Source organism: Mixophyes fleayi, chromosome 3 (genome assembly GCF_038048845.1).
Source record: "Mixophyes fleayi isolate aMixFle1 chromosome 3, aMixFle1.hap1, whole genome shotgun sequence".
NCBI lineage: Eukaryota > Metazoa > Chordata > Amphibia > Anura > Limnodynastidae > Mixophyes > Mixophyes fleayi.
The window spans coordinates 343594180-343620746 of record NC_134404.1 but is presented as its reverse complement, the minus strand read 5'-3'; the positions used below and the strand labels follow the sequence as shown (position 1 = coordinate 343620746).

Below are 26567 nucleotides of genomic sequence, written 5' to 3'. Positions count from 1 at the left end.
TGCAGCATCACACATGCCCCCCTCTCTGCCCTGCAGCTTCACACATGCCCCCCTCTCTGCCCTGCAGCATCACACATGCCCCCATCTCTGCCCTGCAGCTTCACACTTGCCCCCTCTTAAACTGCAGCTTCACACATGCCCCCCTCTCTGCCCTGCAGCTTCACACATGCCCCCCTCTCTGCCCTGCAGCATCACACATGCCCCCCTCTCTGCCCTGCAGCTTCACACATGCCCCCCTCTCTGCCCTGCAGCATCACACATGCCCCCATCTCTGCCCTGCAGCTTCACACTTGCCCCCTCTTAAACTGCAGCTTCACACATGTACCCATCTCTGCCCTGCAGCTTCACACTTGCCCCCCTCTTAAACTGCAGCTTCCATCTCACACACACACTAGCTCCCTGTCACATTACCCCTCCTCTTACCATTTTCTAGACGAGTGACCAGGAACAGACAGAATTGCAGCAGCTTCTGCACTGACATCCATACAGTTCTATCAGCCCGCCTGCAATGTGTACCATATGATCACATACCGTTGTGGTCCCATGACCCTGTGACGTGGGAAGGTACCTAACCTGAAGGGGATTTAGCCGCTACCCTAGCTCTAACACCAGCCCCTTCCCAGGATTCGGGGGCGGGTGTGCCGCGAATTGGGGGAGGGGCCAAATTTGTACTGTAGATTGACTTAAATAATTATTCTAAATACCTGACACCATTGTTCCACATCCTCACTGCCGTATTGATGAGACATCGATTGGACATAAAATTCGGAGGACATGATTGTGTTGCAATCTGATTGTACATCCTGGTACCTGAACAACCAGATCAGCGCAGATAAATCTGCCGTTGATCCAGTCGGTCAGTAATGAACATACTGTTAATGGGAGTAACGTGGACCTGGTGTAAGTGAATCATAAACATCAACATCCTGCTGCCCACCTTATATCAAATATTTACCTTACAGATTTTTCTGGTTTTGGTCGCTCTTATCACTGTTATTCCATGAAAACGAGGTGGAAACAGATTCAGCGGGAATTTTAGTACTGTAAATAGAAATGTTCCTAATTGTGGGGGTGGTCCCCGATTTAAGTCCTGCCAGGTCATCCTGGTTGAGCCAGGAGATGATGATTGCCCCTTAAAGCGGCAATGTTTTTAGGGCAGGGGTTGAACATGATATAGCCACACCCCCTCCTCCGATTCAAAATATTCAAACTTTAGATGGTATGTGAACAACGATGGCTGTAAGCCCCCCACCCCCCACCTCAGCTCTCTTATCTCTTACAGACCACACTACAATGCGATTTGCTGACTTTAATGCACAGGTGAAATCATTATACATATACAACACTGAATATCTGGAGATTTTAAATAAAGGAATCCTTAAAGCAGAAAACACGTATAAATATGTAGAGATTCTGATGAATCCCGTTGTATAATAGCTGAGGATTCTATGGGAATATCTGAGAGCGGTTAGCGGAGTATTAGATACGTCGTCACATTAATGCAGAAACAAAACTCTTTGATATTTTATATTTTCTTTCTCTTTTGTTTTCTAAAGCCGAAGCCCCGTCTACCTCTGAGAACTCTTCTCCTCTGTCTGCTTCATGCCGCTGAGATTATTTCAATGTTTCCTGGAGCTCAGCGACCTCACTTCAAGTTTTTATGCTTAAAAGTAAAGTGTCAGTCTTATGAAAACATCATTATTCAATGTTTTCTGGCAGGAGATAAATAAGGGGATATAGGGGTGTATTTATTATAAGGCTGCGGTGTTAATCAATATGCAAAGCACAGTCATGCATAATGATGGACCGCTGTGATGCACCATGCCGGGGCGGCTCTGGGAAGTCCCCCGTCCTCCACAAACTCCTTTTACTATTTACCGGCAGCATAGAACTTCCACGAGTGAGGGGTCCAGCGAAGCCGGAGATGCTCCAGCTGGATCCCATAGACAATGGAAGATAGGGCCACCCTGATGGCGTTACCGTGCCGCGAGATGGCGTTACCGTGCCGTGAAGACCAAAGCTTTTCAACGTTTAATGAATTGGAGAATTTCACAGTCCTCATGTTGACATCTGGCGGCTGCATTGAGTAACGTTACCTGGGTTATGACAGGAAAAGTCTATGATTTCTCCTGTATTGAACCCTTTGTAAATGATGCGACGGCCATTTCACAGAGAAAACTGCTGGTTTCTCTGTTTTCATTGCTGAACGCATCTTAATAAATAGAGTCCCATAGTGTTATCACATCTGTATCTAGAGGGCGGTGGTAATCAGGACATTGCCGCTTTAAATTACAAGTCAGACAGGTCGCGCCGACGTTAATAGTCGGACTTACTTCAAGTAAGCATCCTAATGCAATCGGAAATCTACAGTGTCGCTATGCAGGTAAGTCTGATCATTGTACACTCCGTTTCTTAAAACATCCGGAATTTAGATGTAGTACTATTTGGTGTTGGAATTATCCGCACCGTAAAACAGTGCCCAACCCCTAGAGGGCAATGTCAGATTAAAGAAACTGGTTTGGAGGAGACGGATTGAGGAATAAAAATCCCAGATAATGTTGGGGGGCAGTCTGGTGAACTTCCTGACACCCTTCCCTGCCCCGGTGGTAATCAAGTTATCGGTGCTGTAAACACCGACACTGTTTACTCCTACACAATTATTCCGATAATGAACAGAGCGACATAGAAAAAATAACTACTTACCAACAACGAAACACAGAGGAAATCCAATGAGAGGACATTGCAACACTTCTAACACTTTCTAACACTTTTGGAAATTTCGTCTTGTAAAGCGGCATTGCACGGACCCAGGTAAGTATTACCTTTACGTTAGGGGTTATGGTTAGGGGTTAGGGTTAGGAGTTAGGGTTAGGAATAAAATTAATATTACCATAGTCCGTGCGTTGCCGCTTTAAAAAAAATAATAAAGTGGCGCAAGCAACTGGCGCCATTTGGAAGTGTCGCAATGTCCTCTGATCGGATTTCCTCTGTGTCTTTTTACCGGTAAGTAGTTATTTTTCTATGTCGCTCTGTTCATTTTCGGAATAATTATGTAATAGTAAACAGCGTCTGTGTTTACAGCACCGATAACTCGTACTACACCCCCTGCCCAATGTGAGACCGACCAAGAAATAGGACAAGGGGCAGACTTGCCACCAGGGCGGCTCTAGTGAGGCCTGTGTCATCTGTAATTCTGCCCCTGGCTCTTCTTTATGTGGTCTGCAGGGTCCCCAAATCACAAGGCAGAAACTAATTCACATGTAGTTCTCACCAGTTCTCCTGTCACCATCAAAAAAAATTGCAAGTTTGACAAAAAGTAAAATTGCCAAATGTCTTTACCCTGATTCTTTGTAAAAGCAACAGACACCTTTTAAACCATGATAATTGGTTTTGTTCCCGTTTAATTGATCCCAATCTGCAAATGATCATTTAAAATTCTTGTTTGGATTTGCCAAGTAATAAGATTATTTCCAATGTGTATCTCAGGCATGAAGTATGTTTGTTAAACATAAAAAAAAATACAAAAATATTAGTTTTAAAGAAGTATTGCTTTCAGAAAAAAACCTCTTGCAGACAAACATTCCAGATAGATAGAAAACAAAGCTGAATAAATACAATTTGTTGACATAGGGGGCTTTAGTAAAATCCTCTGTAATGATGGAGGAAAATCAAAGCCGCAAGGAAACTTTACTCTGATTGACAGGTGGGCAAAGTGGTTGGGATTGTTTCTTAGCGGAAAAGGTGTTAAAATGAGTATGGACCACTGGAGGAATAGACCCAGCATCTCTTCTGTTTTTATTATTCTTAATTTACAGCTACCGCGGCGTTTGCTTGAGAAGCAGGAATCTGCTATAGTATCCACTTGTTCCATCATGTCTCTACATATTATCGTATTTGTAGACGCTGCTCTGACTGTTATTGATGAATCCAGTAGTTCTGGTGCATTGTAGGCACGTCCGAGTACTAGAATACCTTAACCAGAAGCTACAACCCGTGCCGCCCGCTTTATGTCAGATCTCTGGAGTGATAAAGAGCAATCAGCCATGCAACGATTTTATACACGCATTTCGCGTTCTGCCAATCTGAAATTTTTATCGCCCCTCAAAATGTGTTATTGTCTTACAAATTAACCCCATTATTATTAATATTGCATATGGGAGCAGTAAGGCCCAGACATGCTGTGTGAGGAACGTACCATTATTCAGTCTGCCTGCATGCTCATGAATGTTGGTTCAGGCCACAAAATGCCCACTTCCGCTGTATGTAGGCAGCGGGCCAATATATTTGTTGACACTGTAACAAAAGCCACAAAAGATTGCCCTGAGATCCCGGAGTAAGTCGATGGTTCATTGTGTATGGTTGGAAGCAGGAATGGCTTTATCAATTCCCAACATATATTTCATCCACCTCTATCTATTTACAGAGATGCCTCAGTGTTAAGTTTTCTCAGCTGTAGCGACAGAGAAACGCATAATGCCGGGGTGAGGATTCATAACTTCCGTTTCCTTGGAGGGGAAAATAAATTTAGTGTCTGTCATAATGTGCAACGCATAAGACATAAGACTATTAACCTTTCATTCTGTAATCATCAACTGTTTTATCTATAATTTGTAAAATAATAGAACAGGGGACTTGGGTAACTTACCATAAATTATATTAATATAAAGTCCTGTTTTAAATTTATAGAGCAGCTGCGTTTTTTTTTTAAGTTTGGCATCAATTTTATGGACTTTTACATCTATTTGAACCAGAAAAGTATTTTTGTGCAGTTGTGTATTGATGATTGCAGGGAAATGTGCCGGGGTCAATCACCTGGGCTCCTTAGTGAGGTTACTGTGTTAGGAAATCAGTGGAGAGTAATATGAGCAGAGTATGGGGAGGAGAGAGAAAACGTATCCTCCTTCTCCTCCACTCCGTATATCAGTGCGCAGATCCCCAATACAGTGATTTGCAGTTAAAAGCGCAGGGTGACACCTGGGATCCCACCGAGATCACTGTGTTGGAAGAGAAGAGACAGATACTACGAGCGGATAATAGGGAGGAGAGAGAGACAACGTATCCTCCTTCTCCTCCATCTATGGCCGCGATCCTGGCCTCAATACAGTAACTGCAGGCAGAGTGTAGCTGAGTACTATCATCCTGCGCTTCCTCCTGCTATCGGTTATTGCACAATGTTGATGAAGAAAGTGGTAACACAAACCTTCACAGAGGAGCTTCTGTGTTCTGTTAACATGAATTGGTGCTCCCAGTGGGGTGTCCAGCCAGTTAGCATACATCCTAGATGTCAGGTTCACAGTTTAAAGTTTTTGCTTTGGCCTTGAGGGGACTAAAGGGGATGGGTCCCTGGATAGGATAGAGAGTGTGGGAAGGTCATTATTAGAAATCCCCATACTCTATACTATTTTTGGTTAAAAGGACTGTCCTCTTTGGACAACCCCTGTTATTTAGCCAGCCTTCCCCAGTGTAGTCCTGCAGTGCACCCCCACCCTTAGCTCCAATACAACTGAGTCCACTCCACCCTCACTGAGAGGTGTTGAAGGAGAGCGGAACAGGAACTACCAATTAGCTATTACATACACTGTACAGCTGCAACAGGCAGAGATGTTAGGATCTAGCAGCAATCTCCTCTACCTGCTGTTAGACGATACAGGCTGGCATAATACACAGGTAACAAGGTGGATGACAGGGGAGACTCTGATGAAATCACTACATGTTAGATTGTACGCTCCTCTGAGCAGGGCCATCTCTCCTCCTGTTTCCACCACTTCTAAATCTGCTCTCCAGCTACTTAGCCCTCCTCCTCGAGGGTCCTCCACCACACGTCCACTCTCACTCCCTCCTCTCCCCTGGGGGTCTCCCTGTCTTCCGCGCCCTCCTTCTTGGGCCCCGTCGTTTGCGGATCCTCCCTCCCCCTTCCCCGCCCTCTCTAGCTGTGCATTGAGCTCACGGAGTTACTGTGCTTACTGTTTACTGTACTGTGCTGTCTCCCATTGTATTGTAATTTGTTTGTCCCTGTACGGCGCTACGGACACCTTGTGGCGCCCTATAAATAAAAATTAATAATAATAATAATAATAAAATGTTACATCACCACTAAATGTGTAACTTATAATGATCCATCCTAAAATCTCAGAGCTTAGAGAAAATCAGTCTGGGATAAATAGTGCACTATCTGTAAGGTGATTACTTGTAGGATAAAATATCATCTGTCTGTGTCTTTGATTTTCATTGACTGAACCATAACTTACAACATGATGAAATAAAACACTTTAGGACAACGGATGATGCCTAATTCTTTGCTGACTGTGCACCTCATCATCATCATCATCATAGGATTTTGGTGTCCTGATTGATAAAACGGCATATTCTGGCAATGTTTCGAAGGCGTTAGCGCCATGATAGTGCAAGCGACTGGATGTGTGAATTAAAGCTGAGGACAGAGTTGAGCATGACCCCAAGGCAGTGCTTGATGTTGTCAATGGTGAGGGAGACTAAATGGAGAGAAGATAATGTGCTCAGTTTTTTACATGTTGAGCTTTAAGTCGCTTGCGACATCAAAGTGCAAATGGCAGAGAGGCAGATGGACACACGAGATGAAAGAGAAGTACAGCAGCCGGGGTGGAGAGGTTGATTTGGGTCTTCTGCTTAGAGGTAATAGTGGAGGCTAAATTAGTTTATTAGTTCACTAAGAGAACATGTAAAAAAAGAGAAAAACAGACGCCAAAAACCCTGACAGATTGTGGAGGGAAGGATGTGCCAGATGTAGCGACAATGAAGGAGAAAGGTAGGTGGTGAACCAGGAGAGCACAGTGCCACAAATGGCCACAAGGGTAAAGGGTGTTCAAGAGAAGACTGTGGTCGACTATCAAAAGCGGCAGAGAAATTAGGGTGGATTATGGAGAAGTGACCCTTCTGTGAGCAGATGATTGGTCAGTTTCGTAAGGGAAGTCTTGGAGCAATGTAGAGGGTGGTAGACCAAGGAAGGAATGAGAGGAGAGAAGTTGGTTCAGTAGTTATACACAAGCCTCTCAAGTAATTTGGAAGCAAAGGGGAGAAACAGGGGGGTAGTTGTATAGAAAGGTAGCCTGGAGAAGAACTTGAGGACCGGAGAGATCAGTACATGTTAGAAGACAAATGGGAAAGTGTCAGTGGAGAGGGACAGGTTGAAATGGTGCGTTAGATGCGGGAAAGGATTAGGAAGGGAAAGGATGTGAGAAGTTTAGAGGGAACAGGATTAAGGGGATAGGTTGAGGGAGAAAGAAGAAGTGTGAAGAGATCAGCCTTAGTAACAGAAGATAAATAACTGAGGGTGAATATAGGAGTGCAGAAGAAGATGTGTCTTGTGATATCTTTTTGCGTAGTGTCGATTTTTCCTTGGAACTAGTTGGCAAATTCAACTGAAGTGAGGGAAGAAGGAAAGGTTGGTGAGCGGATGTGAGACATGAAGATGGTAAAGAGACTGTGATCCTTGATAGACAGTCATGCAAAACAGGGCTTTTGACTTAGAGTAGACTTTAAATGTTATTCTCCTGTGTGAAGATTTGGTGACCAATTCTCCCTGCTTGAGACAATGCATCACCTGAGTGCCAGGTGGGATCGTCAATTTGGAACCTCTTAGAAATAGAACTTGTATATGACATTGATCTACATTTCTAGACTTCAACCAGATGTGCACAAAAATCTTAGCATAGATAAAGAGGAATACATGCATATAGTGAGGGTTACGTGTTGCGCCACATGAAGTTGCGTAAAACGTTTGGCATTAAGATGTGTCAGATCGAGGACCTGTGATTTCTTCTTTTGGGTTTTGATAGGAATGTGACAATCAGATGCAGAGTTTGACTTGTTAATTGGAGCCATCTAACAGACGAGCTGACGGAAGCGTTAACCCCTTTGGTGATGAGAAGTTGCTAATGAGCAGGTATCTGTCAGTGAGCGAATTAACCCCAGATGCGCTGATCACTGCTGAGCAAGAATCCGTGTCCCCCATCATAACTTGGTGGTGTATTTGGGCTGGGATGGAGAACACTTAACGTATGAACATGTTGTTGATATGTGGAACAAGGGGAATATTTTGTGGAACGGTTTTGAATTTTTTTGCTAACCTCTGGTATTTTCCAAATTGTTATTTCCTAGACCTGATTGGATAGACAGTTTTGCAATAAACTGTTTTATTTTATTTTTACAATAACCCTCCATGAAAATCAGTCTCATCCCATTGTTTTACTCTTCAAATCTTTGTAAGACACAAATTACAAACAGCATCCAAATGAACAGCCTGAGGGTGAATGCTACTTCCAGACATCGCTGGATTCGTGCATTAAACTTGGCATACAATTGTCCAATTACAAAACAAATTGCAATCTAAATAATTATCAAAATAAATAAAAGAGTTTTTGAAAGATAATTATAATACTGAAGAGATTAGACAGAATAAATGAAAGCACAAACCTATTGAATAATTGCATATTAACACTTTATACACTGATACGATCCAGGTAGAGATTTCTGTAGGTGTACAATTACTGATACTGACCTTTTCCTTCATGGGTGGGGCTATGAGAATACCTAGAAGAGGTAAAGACTGAATGGGTGTGGTTACTGTCTATGTGGGCGTGTCTAATATGTGGGCAGGTTTATGAATATTTATTGGATAGAGCTGTACATGGGTGGAGTTAAGTTTTAGAGGAGACTTTATTATAGAAATAAGTGTCTGATATTGACAGACCTTACATAACACTACCATGGGTATGATCCTAGTCAGGACATACTCTGTGTGGGGGTTGTATGTTTGTTTGGGTTTTCACAGTCCAAAGACCTTCTGCTGGGTTATTATGGACCTCAGTGTGTGGTAATAAATAATCAAAGGGCGGGGATACAGTTGTTTTTTACTGTCTCTCTACACAACAAAGAGTAAATTCCAGCGGTAACCCCCGCACGAGGAAGCCTATGTAACAAGTATCATGGTGATACATGTACAGCTACAATACGCTTTCTCTTATCGCCATCTCTTGTTTGATTAAAGCATTTGTTTAATGTACACTGTTTGTAAATAATTTTTACATTTTTATATCATTTTTTATCTGTTTTTACGTTCAGTTGGTCTATTTAGTTTTATCTACTTCTTCCAGTTTGGGTTCTCAGTTCCACTGAGCACGCACGGGCCGGTGCAGTGACCCTGGGAGGCGGTAAATTAACCCTTCAAAAACCAACCGTATTGCTGCAAACGGGGATCTCTTGATAAATAAGACATTTAGACTGTTAGCTCCTATGGTCAGGGGCTGGCTGTCTGGGCTGGGGGGCAGAGGGCCATCTGCCCCCCGGGCTGGTCCCAGAGTGGGCTACCTTAGGCTGGGTCACTGGGCCACATGCATTTTTTTCCTTTAAAATGTTCCTAATATGCTGCTAAGTTGAATCTCGCCCCCCCGGGCTAAAGTTTGTCAGCCCTCCTCTGCCTCTGGTGCCGGGGCTGATGTGAATGATGAAATATTATCTGTAAAGCACCACATTATATGATGCTGTTATATAAATACAGAATACTAATAATAAATGACCATTAGTAACAGCTTGTCAGATAGACACGTCTGCAGACAGGGATAGGGGGGTGAGACATTTGTATGCATTATGCAGCTGAGTATAGATTCAGTTTCCACAGCTGTTCCCAATATTGTGATGTGCACCAGTCAGTGTCAGGGAACATCTCATCCTAACTAATCACAACAGATCCTGGCTGCAGCCTCGTCCTCCCACAGCCCGAGTGTGGCTTCAGGGCAGCGGCTGAGCAGGAACTGTCCTCAGTGATTGACAGCTGTGCAGCGACCTGGCTGATACATTGTGATACAATGTAACGACAGATACTGGGAGGAAACAGACATCAGACTGTCAGAGATGTGATACTGAGACTTATGATGTGTATTGGGGTCTGCCGGGGTGATGATGAGGATGGTGGTAGAGATGGAGCCAGGGATTGAGGTTATTGGGGGATGGAAGGTCACACAGCGCTGTAGAATGACACAGGGAGATATGACACTTCTGTTACTTGTGTAATATATTGGGTTTATTTCTGCTAATCAGACTCTTATCACTGAAGCGGAGACAGGCAGCTGTTCTGGGCTTATGAAATATTCAGAGCTTCCTGGGACTCCGCTATGAATAATTCTCACTCTGTCGTCCACAGATTTTTTTTGCCTTAAGTTATTTCAGCAAAACTTCAGTGGGCAGCGGCGGTGATATGAGGGGCCAGCGGCTGGGTGTCATCTGTCTGTTGGTTATTCTAAATTTGTCTTCATTATGAGCCAGGAGCCCTTGTTTTCTGTATTCATTAGGATGAGAAACAAGTGGAAACAGGAACAGGTTTCAGGAAAGATCCACAGAGGTGTGTCCCTTATACGCACCCCTTCATTCCGCGGCATCATGTATTAAACATATGTACATGCTATTTACACGGCCTTGTGTGCAATAACTTAATGAGGTACAACCGAGACACAATGATATCATAGACGTTTGTGTTTATGTGAAGCTGAATTTTAAATGAAGATTCTGTAACGTTAAACATGAAGATTTACTTTTACTGCGTTTAATAAAACATCAGGCTGGATGGACGGAGTCTTACTGCGCTGTAATGTGCGGAGACTGACTTCAGATAAATTGCGCAGTCTGACTTCTGATAATATTGGGGAGCCAGCCGGGACGGGCAGGAAAATTTTAGCCTGGGGGGTTAAGCAGACAGCACTGGCCCCTAAGCCCATCCTCAAAAGATCTGGTATAGATCACAGGGTCTGATTTATCATACAGCCAGTGAGTTTGTTTTTATTTATTGCCATCAAGGCGGGTACTCCCTGTTCTGGGAATTCCATCCTCAGATGGTGTTACCAGAACAGAAGTGTTAAAAAATATATTTTAAATCACTTGTATTTAAGGAAGGTTATTCTATATAACAGGTCTCACACAACCTGTGGTTTTACTCTACTGTACCAAGATGGCTCCCGTAGGCCTAAATTTGTCAAGCAGAATAAAAAATACATTTACATACAGATTGTGGTCCATGAGGGGATACCCGATCCTTAGTCTATTTTATATGTCATATACGTGTGTGTGTTTGGTCCCCAGCCCCCGGCAGCAGAGAGTCATGCCATATGGACAAGACAGTGCAGACATTAAATATTAATATTATTAAACATTAATTATGTTAATATTAGATATTATTTTATCAATGGAACTGATGCGACACAACATCCGTCTGTCGTCCTCAGCGCAGATAACGGCGCTTGTTTTGGACATAACCATGAATATTTCAATGTTAATGTGTTCCCTTCCAGTACACACAGTTCCATGCGGAACGCGTGGCTGCCGGTGGGCTGCTCGCCCTCTGGTGTCACATCGGAGTCATCCTGTTGTCCCAAAGAGTTGGAGAGGTGAATCCATCCAATATATTGTAACTTCCAGCCAGCGGGAGACTGTGGGGCCCTTGCTGAGAATGAGCACAGACGGAAAATGCGCTCCCTAAAGTTTATTGGATATTAGGTTTGAATTAAAAAAAAATATATTGAATACAGCAGGTAGATCTCTTCTTCTCGTGTACTAATAGGAGCAAAATCTTGCCAAAATAGGCATACAAAATTATATAATATAAGCAACAGCAATGGTAGTATGTTTTTGGAGTGTGGGAGGAAACCAGACCCCCTGAAGGAAACCCACGCAAACGGGGAGAACATACATATTGCACACAGATAAGGCCGTAATTGGGAATAAAATTCAAGGCCCCAGTGCTGTGAGGCAGAAGTGCTAACCACTGAGCGACGTGCTGCCCCATGCAATCTAGCATGTGTCAAACTCAGCCGCTGTGTGTTTAGGTCCCAGAGCTGTGGTCTTGGCTCAGTTTTGGGACAGTTCCTCCTCTGGACAGCTTATTTCGGGCAGTATTATATGTGATGAGGGAATACAGGGGGGAGACATACATAGAGGGACTAAGCGTAAAGCATGGACTGCAGACATGGTGGACACAAACATCACCACATTACCACTAACGGTCCTCAGTATAAAACACAAATGCTGCAAACAAGGATGTGCGCTACAAATTTATTACTCACAGAATATGTAGGCGCCTAACAGATAATATTGTACTTTTTTTATTTATACCGTGATTAGGAAAAGTACCGAGGACTCCAGAGAGGAGGCGACTGATAGAATTTGGGGTACAGAGAAACACGTCTCTTATTTGGCAGCGTTTCCTCCTCAGTCTCGTTATGAATCTAAGTGACGGCGACAGGGGTGGCTCCATCAGAACTTTCAATAACGGCAGAAAGAAAGATCACATTTGACACTTTATTGAGTTGACATTTATAATAGATAATAAAACCGCCAGATAAAATAAATTCACTTATTTGCTGCATGTGGTATGACGGCAGTTCTTATATTCATGTTCTTATTAATAAAACAGTATGAGCCCGGATACAATATGACTGTAAGTAACGTGTGTTATCTATTCGCCATCGTTAGGGGATTTTATGCAGTGAACAAAAGTGTTTTACACATTACATTTGTGTCAGGTTAATCCCAAGGTTTCCGGAGCATTACCTGATATAAACATAGAGATTATTGGCCCAGATGATCTAAACGCCGTTATTGAACGTACTGAGACACTAACAGGTCATTAATACTTTTAAGGTCTTCTGAACACTAATGGATTATGCTGTAAGATATAGATATAAGATATAAGATAAGTAAGGTCGTGTTTATGTGGCATTCCTGTGATACATAAAACTTAAGGATTAAATAATGTAAATGATATGCAAATATAGATGTGCTAACACATTAGTAGCTATTCCCTAGACTCCATTATGTCTACTTTAAATACACATAGAAAGAATGAATTGTGATAGGATTTGTCCAAAATATAAATAACATGTATGTATGTATTTCATATACATGTATGATTATGGTTTGATACTTATACACCTATACATGCTGTTTTGACTGTTCCACTCTGATCACTTTTGTATTTGGGGGTCTAGAACGACGGTCATCGGGGTCATCGGAATACAGCGTGAGCTAATTTGTATAAAGCTTTGTTAATTAGATTTTTAACGTCTCTCTCTCTTAGTTAAGTATGGCGCCCCCAAAGACCTTCACTTCACAGACTTTACAGCCTCTGGGAGGCTGGGGGATGATTCTTATTGTAAAAAGGACTGTTTGCAAATTTAGATATTGGTTAAAAAAAAATATATAAAAATAGGGGATAGATGAGGACACGATTTGTTTCTTACTATAATTCTACCCACTGAAGGTCACGTAAGAGAGTGCAGAACGTGTGAGGGTACAGAGTATTACTACTCGCTCCAATTAGTCTAGTTAAGCTGGGTACACACTACAGAAATTTCAACCAACTTTTTATGCCTATCGATTTTACATGCGATCGATGTTCTGATCGCTCGATCCATGGACTGCATACACATTAGCCTTGTTTAGGACGATATAGGGACGAGCGGACGTCCCTTTAGCGACTTTATACAGCCATGTTGTCGTGAGCAATGACTGTAATTTCGTACTCACTGTTGTGGATCGGTCGGAAGTTTATACACACTGTACAGCGGAAACGAGATTGGAACGAAAATATTAAACGGTACGACCAACCAAATGAGGCGACAATCGTCCATTTGGGCAGACTTTCGACCATCGTGTCACTGCACACACTGACCCGACTTTTGAACGAGCGGTCGTATGTCGGCTGATTTAGCCGATTATTGGACGAAAACAGTGTAGTGTGTACCCAGCTTTAGAATTAACTTACTAGAAATACGCGGGGGTGGAAAGAGTAAACACGAGTAAATACTGACCTGACCAACACGTCACCTTCAGCTCTTTCTGTTTTTGAACTTCCTCAAATGATTTGAAAATAAAACATTCAAACCCTTAGTTTGGGGAGGATCACTGTGAAATTAAATGTAATCCTGAAAATTCCTGATAATAATATTTTTGCTCTGCAATAAATCAAAGAAACCGATTATTTGCTAGAAAAGAAAACACTTTGGGCTAGATTTACTAAGCTGCGGGTTTGAAAAAGTGGGGATGTTGCCAATAGCAACCAATCAGATTCTAGCTGTCATTTTGTAGAAGGTACTAAATAAATGAAAGCTAGAATCTGATTGGTTGCTATAGGCAACATCCCCACTTTTTCAAACCCGCAGCTTAGTAAATATACCCCTTTGTGCTCTCAGAGAAAAGGTTGCGCTCACGTTCAAGTTAGCGAGTAAGTATCGATTGATTAACAATTCTATTTTAATCAATACTATCCGGTCTTTAATCATTTGTGTCCGGTCTAGAAGCTTTCTAAACTGTCTCTAAAATCTACAAGTAAACCCTCTTCTATGGGTTGGGTACCCGGTATCACACACTATGACCTGATCTACTGATCATATAGAGAACTAACACAAACTGCAAACTCTGAATTGTCCCCGCAAGCATTCAAAATGATTTCATTAATTAATTATATTCTCCATTTCTGATATAAATTCACAACAGGAACCCCGATCACAATCCACCTAAAATAAAATAAATTGTTCTATATTCAGTGATTTTAAACCTGTATCTTCCATGCTGGGTGGATGTAATATATACATACAGGTTCTCTTATATCAGAGACAATTGCAGTTACATCTATCTCACTTACGCATTGGGCTAAATGTAAGGGCTTAGGTCAGTCCTAACCTGGTCTGATAAACTGCTAATTGCTCCCAATTAACCAGATGAGGCCAGGTCACAAGTGATCCATCAGACCTAGCAATTAAATTGCTTAAGTTATCTGCAGCTAAAATAATACTGAAGCCGGCACTGAGATTGTTATTTTATATTTAGATACATTGTGGCTGGATGAATAGAGCATAGTGATCCCTTCTGTCTCTTCTAGGTGTTATTTAGAATATAATAGATAAATTATTACACATCTTCTATCCTGTTGGACAGAACGTCCCCCGGGACTCTCTTCATTTACCTCCTACATTACGCGTTAATGGGAAGAGCTACGAAACTCCTATTTCTTATGGCTGCCAATAGTGAACTTTCATTTTTTGCTTTCACCATTTAGAGTTTGGTTCACAGTACGTGGATTTCTTACACGTGTTGTGTGTTTTGATTACTTTGGCCGATATGCGCTTTCCTGTATTTCTCATTGAAAGGAAATAATCATTAATAAAAATCCATCCTTTGATATTAAATCTCATATTTCCACTTCAGTGTAGAAATCAGTAGGTAGCAAAGAGGGGATCTCTGTTTAACAGCTATAAGAGATAATTATGGAGGTGATTAATCCAGGTAATTTATCCAATTGCTTTTTTTCTGGGTTAGAAAACAGTTTCTTTTATTCGGGAGACTAAATTATCAACCATCATATTCGGGGTGGGGGGGTTGTCTTTTCAAATCAAAGATTGAGCTCGATCTGTGCCTTCTTTTAACTGTACTATGTGATGTCACATAAGTGTTTCCGATGCTAATTTACGCTTTTACACGATTACAGATGAGCCTTTTATAGATAGATAAAGATGGCAGCCAAAAATATTTCGAAGCTGACGTCTCTTTCTGTGTTGACAGACTTTCAAAAGTTTATTTTGAGAAATGCCGCAGTAGGTGAGCTTCAAATGACCAGAATATATTTTATACCAACTGCACCCAAACATTGTCTGTCTTATAGTCAGTATTTCTTCAATCCAGAAATATTGCATTGTAGTTAAAATGAGTCTAAACCGTACGAAATACAATTCATACATAATAAGAGAACAAATACAGAACATAGGAGGGTGAGGAAGGGGGTGCAGGGGTGAGACAGAGAGCCCTGCGTGTGAGAGCTTACAGTCTAGAGCGAGGGGGTAAAGAGAGACAGCAGGAGCTAGAAGGTGTCAGAATCACAAGGTGGAGTTGGTGAAACCTGCCAGCAGTTGGCGCTACTGAATACTGAGGCGCGGAGTCTAACACGCCCCTGGTTTTCACCAGGGACCCCCGCAAGGAGGTATGGACTTCGCTGCAAGGGACGTGCAGGTCGCGGCCCTCAGTATCAGCTGGAGAGGTAACAATTGGGGCAGTGGTGAGAGCCCACCAGGATGCAGGATGGAAGAATAGTCAGCAAGCTGGGTCAGAACCAAAGATACGGGTATAGCCAGATCAGAAGCAGGAGAATGGTCAGGAAGCCGGGTCAGTACCAATAATCACTCTAAGCCAAAATCAGGAACCAAAGGAGAAGTCAGGAACAAGCCGGGTCAGAATCCAATAAACAGTAACACAGGAACGAACGCCGGAGCCTCAGTGAGTTCCTTAAATAGAGGAGAAGGATCCCTGACAGGTGCATGAACCAGCGGAAAAACCGCAACCAATCGCTGGCTAGTCGCAGGGCGACTGAGCGTGGAATCTTGCGCATGCGTACCGATGACAAACGTAAACAGCGTCATGTCGCTAAGTAGTGGTTGCCAAGCATGCATGCGAATAGAACGGCGAGCGTGTCTAAGCAGCAGGACGCCGATTCAGCAAGGAGACAGGCGTCCATCTAGAGGCAGAAACAAGAATGCGCCTGACAGAGGGATGCAGTTTGGAGATGAGGCGATGAGGCGGCAGCTGGTAGAACATGCAGAGGGAGTAGTATGCTGTGAGGGTAGAATAAGTTAAAGTGAAGAGGTGGGTTTGAGAGAGCACTTAGTAGACTGAAGGTTGGGAGAGTCTGGTCAGGCAGGGAAGGATTCCATAAGAGGGGAGCAGCACGGGAGAAGTCTTGTAGGCTGAAGTGTGAAGTGTGAAGTGGTTTTCAGAGAGAAACAGAGAAGTAGGTCAGAGATGAGAGGATCTCGTTCTAAATAATATACTGAGCTGAAAACCAATCCTGGCGTAGGCTGGGTACACACTGCAGGGTTTTCAGCCAATTATTGGGCCAATCACCCAATAAACAACAGTTCAGCCCGATATCGCATTAGTGTGTACACTGCAACGATGAGCGATTATCGTCCCAAAGCTCATCGTATCGTTTCATTTGATTTTGTGTGTACGCACTCACGATCAGGATCTCCATAGAGGTTTACAGAACCACAATCTTTTCAGCTGATGGATATGACAGATGAAGAGCACAGATCTGACGGTAAATCGTATAAAACGTGTACAGTGTGTACACGTGGATGGGCTGCTGATCGGGACCTTCAGTCATTCGTAAAATCGTTATACATAACACATTGTTACAAAATGTCTGTAGTGTGTATCCAGCCTACCCAGCCGAGGACCCTCCCTAACTCACAGTCACATTAGTCAAACAATTCAAATGTTGATATAACTTGAACTGGTCCTTCTCAGCAAATGTCAACGTTTTTTTCTAGTTGGTCAGTATTGATTTTATCTCTACAAGTATTGAATGAGGGCTCTGACTGGGAGAGTGCAGATCAATTCCCGGAGACGGAGCCTATACCTGATCTGGGATAATGTTCCACATATTTCTGCTGAGGCCAATTAGCGTAAAATGCCTTTTAATATTGAGGTGCCATTAAGTCTAATGAGTTATCATGTCACTGAGCATGATGCGTGAACACAAATCAATAAATCCAAAACAGCCTGAGGTCTTAAGTTGATGAACACTTTTACAGATGGAAAGCGGATATCTCGTAGCTGGTTTGCACCTAGGTATGACTTATCCGTGAAATATGTATATAAACAAGAGACATTGGGGGAATTCAATTGGCCGCGAGGTGATGCCGGACGGCGCCTTGATCTCTGGCAGCGCACCTTGCCGGCCGATATGGTACTGAAATCTCTGCACATTTTCCCTCACACCTCTGTGGGAAACTAGGCTGAGATTTTAATAAAAACTCTAACTCTGACGAGATGTGTCTCCGTGTACTGTTCCAGAGACACTTGAGAGAGTCGGGATGTTCAGCCGGACAAAGATGTCAGCTAAAATGATCCGGTGTATGTATATATATATATATATATATATATATATATATATATATATTTATATATATATATATATATATATATATATATATATATATATATATACATATACACAAATGATCCTGATTCCCCATTAGCTATTGATGTTTCATATATAGCATTAACATGCTCTGGTTGGTTCCTAGGATTGTTCTTGGAGGAATACAGGATGCATTGTGGGTAATCCCATCAATGTCACCATTCCTACATCCGGGGAAGTTCTGGCTCAGGTTAACCTGCCCCTGGCTGGTTAGATAAGTACAAAGGAATTTAAATGGGATAGAATTGCTGCCCGTTATCCTAATTGCATTTGTGAAGCGAGCTTTGTCCCCTGTAATGAACTGCGCCGTGTGTACATCATTATTTGAACGTTGTAAATCAATACAGTGTTTAACAGGCAGCTCCCTGAGGAAATTACCTTCTCAAATAGCAGGTGAATATCTGATTGTTCCCTCATTTGTGCTAAATAAATGTTTGTAGTCATTAACTTATCTTTCTCATCCTCGTTACCACACAAGATGCTGCTCACAAAGTTTTATTTTTTATAGTAAAGTTTTTCTGCCCCAAACTTTATACATATGTTACTCAGACATTACCCGAAATGTTTAATTATATATTGAGAGTCACACCCCCCATAGTTGAGGATATCTGTGTATGGTATCAATCAATAAATACACGCTGAGATATGGAGATAACAAGTCGGCACCATGTGACATCTGTGATACAGTTGGAGTAGAATGAATTGTACATCATTGGTGCCCACATCTCAGCATCTCGCTGCTACACCCCACTGACTTCAATTACTATATCATGGGAAAGCACGGTAAGTTAATTGTTGAAATAAAGTCTACTTCACCAGTATACCCCCCTTCCTCCCCTCTGGCTCTCTTGGATTCTGTAAACGAGAATTCCCTAGAAGTCATTTTTATTTTTTGCATTCATGGCTTCATCAAAGAGCCCTCGAGGGGTGGAAACAGTGTGTTAGGCAACCAGTACTGTAGATCTTCTCCTGAGACAGGTAAAGAGCTAAACGGTTAATATCTGCTAAAAAATACCCAATAGAGAAGAAATATGTGGATATCATACAGAAAACCTCACATTTCCTATATGCTGCGGCACCTTCTCTTCTCACCTTATCCAAACAGAGCTGTTAATTTGTGAAGCTAAATACTCTAATTGCAGCTTTTGTGGCTTTAACTTTGACACTAATGAGGGTGGGGGGGCAATATCTAAGCGGAGAGTTTCCCCAGACAGCAGAGGTGTTTCTATATATTCTTTATAATAATCGAGTACGTTGCCTTTCGGAAATGTGTTTCAGAATATAATGGATTGTGCAGAATTCCTTGTCAGTAAATATGTTTTACTAACAGGATGTGTTACGGGTAAGCTGGCAGTGTACTCTCACAGCACATGCTACATATGACAAGGCGTGTAGTGCATTGAAGGAAGTGTTATGGGTCCACAAGTCAATCATCAGAAGGTAGAAAATGGGGCGCTATTTGTAATGTTACATAATTGTGGTGTTATCTGTAATTATTGTGCAGTAATAGTTGTGTAAATAAATAAAAAACTGTAATCAATGTGCATTTGTCAGAGAATTATAAGCCTATTATTATACAGTGCTGACGTGTGATACAAATATAACAGCAAAGCTCAAACAGAAGGTTTAATATGTAAGGAACAATCAATCTAAGGTTCGGAGGACTACAATTACCAGCATGCTGTGTCAGCAGGTAGCAGTGATGTTATGGCAGATGGAGACCTGCATGTTACCGAGTACAGTGACACAGTTATTGGGGATTTACCAGCTCCAGGGTAACACGGCACATTACTGCGGAATTACTAGGGGGAGAATTTTACTGGACGAAATTTATATAAGTTACATTAATACAGCACATTTGTAGTTGTTCATTTGCTTTATCTTGACAGCCTAATATCTTCCCACATGTCCCAATATTACCTGATTCCAGAGATCACCTCCAATGTCTCTCCCCCATTGTCTTGCTTACAGTTACAGAGTGCCCTGATGCCATCTCTTGGATCAAAAAAAACATTGAAATAAAATTAATTTAAAACATACTCTTACCATGCTGGTATAGAAATGTTCCTGACAGTAACACGATGACCTCTTAAGCACTTAGCCTTCATCTAAACCCCAAATCCTATCCCTTTCACCAGTGCATGCCTGCCCAATAAGGAGTCTGCAAATCTACTAATCCGCACACAAGTGTCTGCCAATGGTTGCTGTGTGGTCCTCAAGAAGGGGTCATTGTACAATGCCTGCTAGGTAAGCACACTCCCCTCATGTCCCACTTTTCAGGGGCCACTCATATCTCAGTCAATCGCTACCGCTCCTCTCCTGACTCTCCTCTCTTCCTTACCTTACACTGTCTCCCTTTCCCCTACAGAATCCTCTTTAAACTCCTAATCATCACCTATAAGGCCAACACCAACTCCACTGCTCCCTGTATCTCCAAACTCCTCTCCATTCACACCGCCGCCCGCAACCTGCGCTCAGTCCATGACAATCGCCTCTCCTCCACTCTGATCACCTTATCCCATGCCATAGTTCAAGACTTCTCCTGTGCTGCCCCCACCCCACTTGAACGACCATCTGTCGTCTAATCTGAGCACCTTCACACGGGCTCTCAAAACCCATCTGTTCCTCAGAACCTACCAACCATTCACCTAACCTTCTCCATCCTTCTTATCCTCACCTCCTACTCCCCTGCTCACGCTTCTCTTGCGCCTGTTCCCCTTCCATCTGGTGTCCTTATCACACTTCCCAATTGCCCCCATTTTGTTTGCACAGTCCCAATTTGAGAGGCCTGTCCCACCGCCCTATCTTTCAGTCACCTTTGACCCAATATCGTAGGTATTACCCACATCGCACTGCTCTGTGTGGTGCTCACTGCAGGACATGTGAGTTTATAGGGGAGGGGGGTTAGGGGCGGCTTAACACTTCAGAAGCACTAGCCACGCCCCCAGGGGTGTGGTCATATCACTATTTTGACATAGTCACGCCTCGCTGTGATGTGGACACTCCCCCATCGTAGCATCTCTATGGCACCTTCCGTGCACCCAGCATTGCATCTTCTAAGTCCCGACTGGAGAACTTCAGAAGTTGGGAGTTTATGGTGCAGTCTTAATGCACAAATTCCTGGCAGGAGGGAAGAGGTCTAGGAGTCACTATTTCAGGTGACGTAAAGGCAGGTAAACAATGTAACAAAGCAATGAGGAAGACAAGTCAGACGCTTGGTTGTATAGGGAGAGGAATCAGTAGCAGAAAGAAAGAAGTAATAATACCACTGTATAGGTCATTGGTACGGCCTCATCTAGAATACTGTGTTCAGTTCTGGAGGCCATATCTCCAGAAGGATATAAATACATTACAGACTGTACAAAGAAGGGCAACTAAAATGGTGCATGGCCTACAGCACAAAACTTACCCGGAAAGACTAACAGATCTTAATATATATAGTTTAGAGCAGAGAAGGGAACGGGGGGACATTATAGAAACTTTCATATATATCCAGGGTTATAACAAGGTGCAGGAGGGAAACATTCTACAAAGGAAGAGAAGTATTAGAACACAAGGACATGTACTGACACTGGGGGGAAGAGAAGTATTAGAACACGAGGACATGTACTGACACTGGGGGGAAGAGAAGTATTAGAACACGAGGACATGTACTGACACTGGGGGGGGAGAAGTATTAGAACACGGGGACATGTACTGACATTGGGGGGAAGAGAAGTATTAGAACACGAGGACATGTACTGACACTGGGGGGAAGAGAAGTATTAGAACACAAGGACATGTACTGACACTGGGGGGAAGAGAAGTATTAGAACACGGGGACATGTACTGACATTGGGGGGAAGAGAAGTATTAGAACACGAGGACATGTACTGACACTGGGGGGAAGAGAAGTATTAGAACACGAGGACATGCACTGACACTGGGGGGAAGAGAAGTATTAGAATACGAGGACATGTACTGACACTGGGGGGAAGAGAAGTATTAGAACACGAGGACATGTACTGACACTGGGGGGGAAGAGAAGTATTAGAACACAAGGACATGTACTGACACTGGGGGGAAGAGAAGTATTAGAACACGAGGACATGCACTGACACTGGGGGGAAGAGAAGTATTAGAACATGAGGACATGTACTGACACTGGGGGGAAGAGAAGTATTAGAATACGAGGACATGTACTGACACTGGGGGGAAGAGAAGTATTAGAACACGAGGACATGTACTGACACTGGGGGGAAGAGAAGTATTAGAACACGAGGACATGCACTGACACTGGGGGGAAGAGAAGTATTAGAACATGAGGACATGTACTGACACTGGGGGGAAGAGAAGTATTAGAATACGAGGACATGTACTGACACTGGGGGGAAGAGAAGTATTAGAACACGAGGACATGTACTGACACTGGGGGGTAGAGAAGTATTAGAACACGAGGACATGTACTGACACTGGAGGGAAGAGAAGTATTAGAACACAAGGACATGTACTGACACTGGAGGGAAGAGAAGTACTAGAACACGAGGACATGTACTGACACTGGAGGGAAGAGAAGTATTAGAACACGAGGACATGTACTGACACTGGGGGGGAAGAGAAGTATTAGAACACGAGGACATGTACTGACACTGGGGGGAAGAGAAGTATTAGAACACGAGGACATGTACTGACACTGGGAGGGAAGAGAAGTATTAGAACACGAGGACATGTACTGACACTGGGGGGAAGAGAAGTATTAGAACACGAGGACATGCACTGACACTGGGGGGAAGAGAAGTATTAGAACACGAGGACATGTACTGACACTGGGGGGAAGAGAAGTATTAGAACACGAGGACATGTACTGACACTGGGGGGAAGTAGGTTCAGAGAATGTGAGGAACTACCTCACAGGAGGGATAGTGGATAAGTGGAATAGCCTCCATTAGAGGTGGTAGAGGACAATACAGTAGAACAGTTTAAATATGTTTGGGATAGACATAAAGGTATCCATAAAAAGTAAGGATTAAATAGGGTTTGAGGTCACCATAGGTTACAAATAGGGCAGACTAGTTGGGCCAAGTAGTTCTTATCTGCTGTCAAATTCTATGTACAAAAAATGAGAGTTATGATTTATAGGTGCAGCCAATAAGGAAATGAACGCACAAATTCCTGGCAAATGACCCTGTGTAAAGAGAGCAAAAATAGAATTCAGTAATTACTTCCAATCACATTCCGGGAATCAACAGAAACCTTCAGCTTTTGCCATAGTTTATATTTATGGTTTATATTTTATAGTACAATAATCCACATTAATAACATCCCCTTTGTCTCCTGTGCTGAATTACTGTGAAATGAATGTTTTTATTGCATGTGCTGGTTATTTTGTTGATTGATGTTTTTGTTTATTAGTAACCTGGTAGGAGCTAGAACACTTTATATCCAGTTATCCCAGTTTGTGTATTAGCGTCAGGGTGTGATGTCATCGCTCATTGTGTCATTTCATTGGCTTCTGGTGGCCATATCTCAGTGACATCACGCCTTACAAATTTTCTATATTATCATTATTATTACTCTTTATTTATAGGGCGCCACACAAGGTCCGCAGCACCGTACAGAGGGCAAACAACAAGACAGCACACAGTATAACAGTATAACACAGTAAAGAGATAATACTACAAGGCTCAGCACAGTTACTGGGGTACAAGGGATATATACAGTGCAGGCTGAGACCTGTGCCCATTAGCGTGGGTGCAAATAACAGGATCAGATCCACTGATAGAGGAGCAAAGACAATGGAGGAGAGGAGACAATGGGCAGAGAGCCCAGGAGGAGGTGCACAGTCTAACTGGTGAGCAAATGTTATAGGTAATGAGAACAGGAGGAAATATGATAATAGATATATGACAATAGATATATGACAATATGTATTGCTAGTTGCTTATATGACTGCTTAATAATATTGTTATTTCATTGTTTGATGCAGCCATGGAAATAAAGAGACCTCACTCTGCTATGTGTTGAATGAGGTCTTGACCTTTGTACCATGCAACCATTTTAATGTGACGTATAAGTAGATTCACTGACAAATATAATGATTGGGGGGTCACTTACATGACAGTAAGTATGGGGTGTATTTCAGTGTGTATTACATATCCCTCTGGGGCTTTTCTGCTACTATTTGGACATTTTCATTTACAATGTATGGAAGGGTTTATCTCTCCGGTGTTTCCATGAGGTGGCCTGTTTTATATACGTTTTTGTTATTGTCATCTCAGAATGGACCTAATAGATGTGGGACTGAAGTCCAAATCTCGGCGTGCACTTCCGCTGCACATGTACGAGATACACGCGGGCCCCCATCTGCGGGCTTAACCCTTACCGCTCCGGTCCAGTATTGCCGGGTCAGTCTACCCATCCCAGCATGGTTTTCTGCTGACAGATGCTGGCGGTACACGAGACACGGCAACAAAAAGACGGACTTCTCGACACGACGGGATGTCAATAATACACCGTCCCCTATACTCTGGACCAACGCGTTTAGAGTCTAGAAAAGGTTGAACTTGATTTGTCTTTTCAATGTTAATAACTTCGGGGCTGTCGTTTGTCTAACTTTTATGTTTACTTTTGCTGGGAGAAAAGTCCACGTTGGAATTGTCATGTACTGACATATTCGCAGGGTATGTTTCTGTGGGACATAGGGGTATATTTACTAAACTGCGGGTTTGAAAAGGCGGAGATGTTTCCTTGAGCAGCCAATCATCTAGCTTTCATTATGTAGCATGTACTGAATAAATCATAGCTAGAATCTGATTGGTTGTTACAGGCAACATCTCCACTTTTTCAAACCCACAGTTTAGTAAATATACCCCCATAGAAACAACTCACAGGAGTTATAGTTTCATGATCACCAAAGGGTTGATTGGTTTCTAGGATCTCCCAGAACCACCAAGGTCCGTAACAAGTTCTCCTGCAAGCGGATAGTTGTACGTCACTGTGATGGTCATCAATGAGCAGCTCTGTATCACCTTGTTCTGCTCAGTGACCCAGCAATGCCCAGTGCTATGATCCGCCCTCGTCCCCCTCTACACTGAGGCTTAGTGAGGAGAGACATAGAGGACACAGACGGATGGATGGATTAATGCACAAGTTACTTTAAGCAACATTTTAATCAAAATTGTACATCAATAATTTTAAGTTTCAACAGATTTAAGGAAAACTTATTTTCTATAGAAAAAAAATCTTGATTTTTACTATTTCAATTCTTAGTATAAAAATGTGGAGCTGCAGCGGTTATCATTGTAGCTTTTCTATTCACTCTCAATCGCTTGTCACTTTTCACTGAATAGTAGACGATAGGTGTCTGTGTTATCACTAACTAACTGATGTTGTTTACAGCTCACAAAATCCGTGGACTCTTTAAAGGTCTTTATGAACCGCAAAATATGCTGGTGTGAAATATATTTCTATTTGCGCAAATGTGCTTCATGGTTTCATTGTCGCATAGCAAAAAGTAACCCACATCCTGGACACCTTAAACACTAGTATAAATATCATCTCAAAGTGCTGCCTTCTTCCATTACTTTCAGTGGTTCAATATCAATCTCCTAACACACTACTCAGTTTTGCTTCCTTTACATCGTAATTAAATCATGATCGTGAGGGGACATCAGGAATGTCTATATTCCCTGTCTCCGTCGTACATATCATGGAAGGAAGACGTTTGCCATCCTAAAGTAATTTATGGGACATTGATTGGTTGAATTGAAAAACAGAGGTCGAACTATGTGGTTCTTCCCTCGTTATATATATCATCATCATCATCGACATTTATTTATATAGCGCCACTAATTCCGCAGCGCTGTACAGAGAACTCATTCACATCAGTCCCTGCCCCATTGGAGCTTGCAGTCTAAATCCCCTAAAATAGACACACACTCACACACAGACAGACAGAGAGAGATTAGGGTAAATTTTGATAGCAGCCAATTAACCTACCAGTATGTTTTTGGAGTGTGGAAGGAAACCAGAGCACCCGGAGGAAACCCACGCAAACACAGGGAGAACATACAAACTCCACACAGATAAGGCAATGGTCGGGAATCGAACTCAGGGCCCCAGTGCTGTGAGGCAGAAGAGCTATCCACTAGACCACTATACTCCATGTGTGTGGGATTATCTACCAAACCCCTTTTCCCCCCCAGAATCTTATTATGGAAGATGTATTCAGTATAGTACCTTCAGATCTACCCCTAAATGTGTTAGAAAGTAAATGTAACAAGATAAGACATTACGTTATATTTATACAGGTAGATTGCAATATCAGCAGCACAACTGTAATAATATAAACACTCTTCTACAGGATACATATGTAGTGTTAGAAATGATACAATGTTTCAGCCGCTCCTGTTCCTTTGTGTTGACACAGTGGCTTCTTCCATAGCACTATGAGTACAGTTTGCTGCTAATTGGTGCTTTAAGTAGGGATTGGAGCATAATATGTGCCAGTTCCAGTAATTAGACAGGTTTTAATGATCTCTTCTGCAGTCAGGCCAGGATTTACACTCCTGTTACAGTGTCAGGCGGGCTG

The 26567-nt window shown here is 42.5% G+C and overlaps 1 protein-coding gene and 1 long non-coding RNA gene across 5 annotated transcripts in view; one reads left to right on the top strand and one right to left on the bottom strand.

The window, feature by feature from the left end:
- The window catches only part of LOC142145015 (uncharacterized), a 32840-nt gene extending 32375 nt beyond the window's left edge, over positions 1 to 465 (bottom strand). Inside the window, exon 1 of the long non-coding RNA XR_012689811.1 lies at positions 424 to 465. This is a non-coding gene — a long non-coding RNA (uncharacterized LOC142145015). The remainder of the gene's footprint in view (positions 1 to 423) is intronic.
- MDGA1 (MAM domain containing glycosylphosphatidylinositol anchor 1) overlaps positions 1 to 26567 on the top strand; it is a 272622-nt gene that overhangs the window by 101713 nt on the left and 144342 nt on the right. The window lies entirely within an intron of this gene.